The 6,000-nt window shown below is 40.2% G+C and overlaps 1 protein-coding gene across 1 annotated transcript in view; it reads right to left on the reverse strand.

Annotated features, from left to right (window-relative positions):
• LOC106582302 (ras-related protein Ral-B) overlaps window positions 1-5,655 on the reverse strand; it is a 52,407-nt gene extending 46,752 nt beyond the window's left edge. The window contains exon 1 of the mRNA XM_014165252.2: window positions 5,465-5,655. The gene's annotated coding sequence lies outside the window, so the exon portion shown is untranslated. The remainder of the gene's footprint in view (window positions 1-5,464) is intronic.
• Window positions 5,656-6,000: the final 345 nt, after the last annotated feature.

Raw genomic sequence — 6,000 nt, forward strand, 5'->3', positions numbered from 1 at the left:
CCAGTATAACCCAACCTTCAATGCCTAGACCATTAGCAGATGGTCTTCTAACTCAGATGACATTACATTCTGAATTATTTTTTGGAAAACAGGCCAGAGTAAGCCATCTAAGGTCTCTAGGAAGATTGTTAAAAGGGCATGAGGTTCCTGGTCTCGAATCGGAGCTAACTGAACCATGGTTTGGTTAAACTGGAAAGAAAGCACCCTGGAGGAAACGTATCGTTTTGGCTCTCCTGCTACTTGTATATCAGATAATACTCATATTCTTTCTGCTTTAACAGAAAGTAACCATAGGGATTACATTAGAAAGTAACATTCTAAACGAAAGAGACAGCTCAGAGATGGTGAAAATAAACATCCAGTAACTGAGTTAGTGCCTTGGGGTCAGGGGGAGAGAAGGAATTCAGGACCAGTCGAGTCCCATTCTCAGGACCTTTCTCCACCTCTTAAAAACAGAGATGCAGCCAGTCCTTCACAAGCAGTCAGCGAAATAAAGCGGCTTCTCTGAGATAGAACAGCAGCAGAACAGCAGCAGAATGTCAAGTCCAAATTCTTGACAGTTTCTCTTCTGAAAAAGTAATTCCTTTCTGACAACCATGCATACCCAAGGCCATTACCAATTCATAATCCTTGTCATAAGACATTCATAATCCTTTAACTTTAATGGGACGTAAACAAAACTGTTTATTCAGGTAGGGACAAACAAACCTAGCACGAACACACCAGCTGTGGGAATGAGAATGTGAATGCCTTGTCAGACTGGTTGTCTGAAGTTACTCCAAAAGATGTGAATTAAGACTAGACATGACACCTGCTGTAAAAAGATGTGTTATCTTGTTAAGAGGACCTAAATGAGGATCTGATAGTGCAGCCTCTACACTCCGCCTTCAAAGATAGATGAATGCTCAGAATGCAACCTTATTTTGGGTGCTTTCTGAAACATAGAGAACACAAGGAAGGGAAAGCGCAAGACGACACCACCTGTACTAATATACTGAACAAAAATATAAAACGCAACATATAAAGTATTGATCCCATGTTTCATGAGCTGACATAAAAGATCCCAGAAATGTTCCATATGAATAAAAAGCTTATTTCTCTCAAATGTTGTGCACAAATTTGTTTACATCCCAGTTAGTGAGCATTTCTCCTTTGCCAAGATAATCCATCCACCTGACAGGTGTGGCATATCAAGTAGCTGATTAAACAGGATCATTACACAGGTGCCGGGGACAGGTGCTGGGGACAATAAAAGGCCCCTAAAATGTGCAATTTTGTCACACAACACAATGCCACAGATGTCTCAAGTTTTGAGGGAGCGTGCAATTGGCAAAAATGTTGAGTTTATATGTGTTCAGTGTAGGCCTGTTTACATATGCAATATCTAGCCAGATACAATTCTGATTTCATTAATTTCATTGTGATTCCTTTATTTCCTACACTATTACTTTGGATTTTTCTAGGCAAGTCAGTTAAGAACAAATTGTTATTTATAATGACGGTCTACCCCGGCCAAACCCGGACAATGCTGGGCCAATTGTGTGCCACCCAATCACGGCCGGAAGTGATGCAGCCTGGATTTGAACCAGGTACTGCAGTGACACCTCTTGCACTGAGATGCAGTGTCTTACACCACTGCGCTACTCGGGAGCCCGAAGGAGGTGCCTATAAGGACCTTTTGGGTTGTGATAAGGGAATTTATATGTTTAAGGTAATGACTAAAGAATTCCACCCTGAAACGTAATTATTAGATTATGTTACATGTATTATGAATAATTAGACAAACATAACTATTAGTAATTATTAGATTATGTAACATGTATAATGAATAATTAGAGTGTTAAACTTAAGTCCAATAAGGTTTGTTCGAGACCAGTAAGGGAGAGAAATATGTGTGTGTGTCTAAGAAAATACAGAAGACAATTAAACTATACATGACCTGACCTGGTTGGAACTCTAAGAAACTTACGACAGGAAAGGGAGTCCTGTCAAGGTCCCTCTAATCTCGGGAGGATAGAACTGCCAGCCTGGTAGTGATAAACAAGGAATGTGGACTGTGGGGAAAGATACATCCCACCTACTGTTTGTTTGTCTGTGTGGGCATAGGTGGGGGTGAGAGTTATAAAAAGACATGTCTTTGCCTTTTTTGACTTTAGAACATTCTCTGAATAAACTGTACGGACCTTTTGCATAAGATGAGTCTTTGCCTAATTATTATTAAACCCAGGGTCTTATAAACCTTGGGGATTGGTCAAAGCTTAAATACCACACCAGCGGAACCTTTCCAGTTGAGAAGGTTCCTCGAGGAATCCCTCTGAAAAAGGTATTTGAGGAACGCCTGTGTAAAGATTCATACCGGAACCTTTATGTGATTGTAAGGATTAAATGTTTTACCTTTTTAATAATATATTGTAGAGGTGGCAGCCTTTCATATTTGCGGTGTGGCTTATTTGAGGCGTGGCTTTGAGATAGTTATTTCTGTTCACCCGTTAGCATTAATGTAATTCCCGTTCATCATGTTAAGTTTGTACACTGCTAATTAAAAATGTACCTTGAATATTTATGCATATTACATATTCTAATATAATATTCATATTGCTGATTACATAGAGTAATAGATTTGCATAGGCTCTTGAGGAACTCGTGCCTCATTGAAGCTACAAAACTGTCAGTGTTCAACCTTAAGATGTTCTTCTTCTTCGATGAGGTTTAACGGCGGTTGGCATCCAATATATTAAATGTTGCATTACCACCACCAACTAGACTGGAGTATAACTCCCTTATACTGATCAATATTGATTTATTATTATTTATTTTTTCACATCTAGGAACCTCCTTCCTACAGACTGCTGTCACATGCACATAAGCTTGACACCTGTAACAACAATGTGTTCGGCACAAAAGCTCGTACAGGATAGCTGAAATATCCTAACATCACTTTGTCAGGCAAAGAACCAACATCAAAACTCAAAAGAACAGACATTGACTCTTCTGTTTCACCACTCACGACACCCTGTCTGCGTCGCACCAAACGACGAGCATCACAAACACAGGGAATCTTCCCCTTCAGTTGGTCCGCTTTCACATTTACCACTACCCCAGTAATCACTCCTTTAAATGGCGCCCTTTTCTTGAGAGCAAAACAAGTCACATCCCGTCTCCATTCGCTTGGCGCAGAGCGCCAGCTCCCTCTGACCAGCAGAAACACAAACAATTATCACAGGACCATTTCGGGTTACCTTCTCCGATTACACTGCACTGAATTCCAACCCTGAAACCAAAAATGGATCAGCTGGCTGAAAGGCAGGGGTCCAATTTCTCCAAAAATTGCACTCCTACCATCACAGACTCATCTTCATAACTTAAACATGTGATGACAATACAACAGAACAGATGAACAGGAATTACATTAACTCTAACGGGCAGCCAAAAAAGATCTATCGTAAAGCCATGCCTCAGCTTAGCAATGGTTTCTTTAGTAACTCCAGGGGTACCTTGAGGATCTCCAGAGTTCCGCGAGTCACCACAAAAAAATGCAATAGTGTCAGCAAAACGCATCACATGGGGATGATTTCTGTATTTTAAAAGTTACATATCTTGAAAACTTGATTTTATATATATACATATATAGTTTTTGGGGTGGAGTATCCTTTAAGGTTGCTGCGCTCCAGAGTCCAATGTGGCACTAGCACATGAGAGAACAGACCTAGTAAAAATGTCTGGGTTTTTCCAGGCTGTATTCCTTCAGGGACCAAATTAAACTAGGACTTTCTCCACCTTGAGCCACGTATGGTAATGTTACTATTACACAGCTCAGCGTCTTATATTACCATATCATGGTGTGTGTGTGTGTGTGTGTGTGTGTGTGTGTGTGTGTGTGTGTGTGTGTGTGTGTGTGTGTGTGTGTGTGTTTTTATATATATATATATATATGTGTGTGTGTGCCCCTCTCACACCCTGGTGTGGTGTTCCACACCATACGGTCCCTCAGACTGTCATGTCATGTGATAAAGGCCACATGTAAAGGTGTAATCCTAACAACAACAGTAACAAGCAGCTGCAAAATAACAGGCATGCACTGATCAAAACACAACAAAAAAGCTATATTGAAGTAATTTCTAAACTTCCTAAAGGTTACATGACATGATTGTTGTTGAGTATACCCAGGAAGGATCTGTGTTATTATTAGCCTACATACTTTTAACACCTAACATAATTCACCATTAGGACCATAAATACTCTGCCTCGGTTTCAGTACCAAATTAAAATGCCATTACTTAAAGGGCCTAAGTAGCCTTGCTCTGTTGACCTGGTGACATATTTTGACCAGGCAGTACACATCATTCCTTTTCAGAGAGCCAAGATACTAAGCCATGATTAATAGGTGTGTCCTAACGTACAGACAAGACGAGCAAAATGGAGTTTTGCTGACTGGTCAGATTTCACTAAACACACATGCATGTGAGCTACCTTGGGTGTGTCCACCTCATTAGACATGGGTAATATCAATGTATACATGATACAAACCATGTCGGCAGCACAGCATTTACGTGCATAAGGCAAATAAGGAACAAGCTGTGAAGTGTCCACTTCTACAGATTCTCGGGTAGATGAAGTCAGAATTTTCCTAAATAAGTGTTAACAGTGTTTACCTACAGCATGGTCAGTTAAAATCATCCATGGTAGACCCTAGGAGAGATGAAGAATGAACTGGGGAAGTCATCAGAGATAGAATTGCCAAACACACTGTTACTGTATCTAATGTGTAGCCTAGTTAATAGGCCTACTGCATCTGTTACCGTAGGCTATATAAAGGAAAATATATCAGTGACCTCTACAGGATGAAGGCTGTATTGGCCACTGAGAGCGTCACTGGGAAAGCATCAATCAACATAACATTTGTAGACTATGATTAATATAATTTGTTAGTTGAGGTTATTAAAACAGCTGACTACCAGACAAAAAAATAAACATAAGAAAATATTGCAGTGATAGAGTAGCCTACCCATCAATGATCGTTGTTTAGGCCTTGTTACAAGAGCAATATTATAGCAATATTGTTCGCTTTAGTCCATAATACCGCCGACTGCAACAATGTATCAAAATACAAGGACATTTTGACTGTCTCCAAAGGACGTCTATTATACTCGTGCCACATATCCGTTACCGCCTGCCTCGGGGAGTGTGCTTTCAGCTGGATCAGTGCAACTGGGAAAGGCCCTACCACTATTTTTAATTATTGTATTTTCTTCGTTTCAAAGAGCAGTCACAAATACGGACATGTATTATATAGTCTGTAAATCAAAAGATTTTCAGATTTCAATCTAGGCAGATCTTCTTTCTTTCCTTCCCTCCCTCCCTTCCTTCCCTCTCACTCTGTAAGTAGAGAGAAGTAGCCAAAGCCTATAGCTAAATAAATATTCTGTAATAAATTTATATTTATGAGATATTTATGAAAGCTTACCAAAGCAGGATTTTGACCTCTCTCCTTTCTTGCTGCTATCTTGATAAGCGCGTTAATGGTGCATACCGAGGCATAGGGCTGCTAAATACCACTGATTTAACACAGAACGACTAACTGTCCGCTACAACACAAAACCCCACCTTCCGGACGTGCACGGAGGAAGAAACCCGACAGGATATGATGTCGAGAGCCTATCATCGTCAGTAGTTACCACAGTCACAAAGTCATAAACCCCGCCTATTTTCACAATTTATCTTCTTAAGATTAGATTTTAAACCTAACCCTAACCTTAACTACACTGCTAAACTTAAGCCTAACCCTAACCTTAAATTGAGACATTTGTTTTTTAGTTTTCTGGAATTTTTACGATATACCCAATTTTGTGGCTGTGGTAATTATTGGAAACTAGCTCCCAGGCGCTGGCGTTCTCCAAATGGGCCCGTTTCAATAGGTTAGATACATCCTTCCTTCCCTAATTACTTGAAGTAGTACGGTTATCTCTGATCGGGCGTGACATGGATGGGTCAAGGCTATGG

The sequence above is a fragment of the Salmo salar genome, chromosome ssa21 (assembly GCF_905237065.1).
Source record: "Salmo salar chromosome ssa21, Ssal_v3.1, whole genome shotgun sequence".
NCBI lineage: Eukaryota > Metazoa > Chordata > Actinopteri > Salmoniformes > Salmonidae > Salmo > Salmo salar.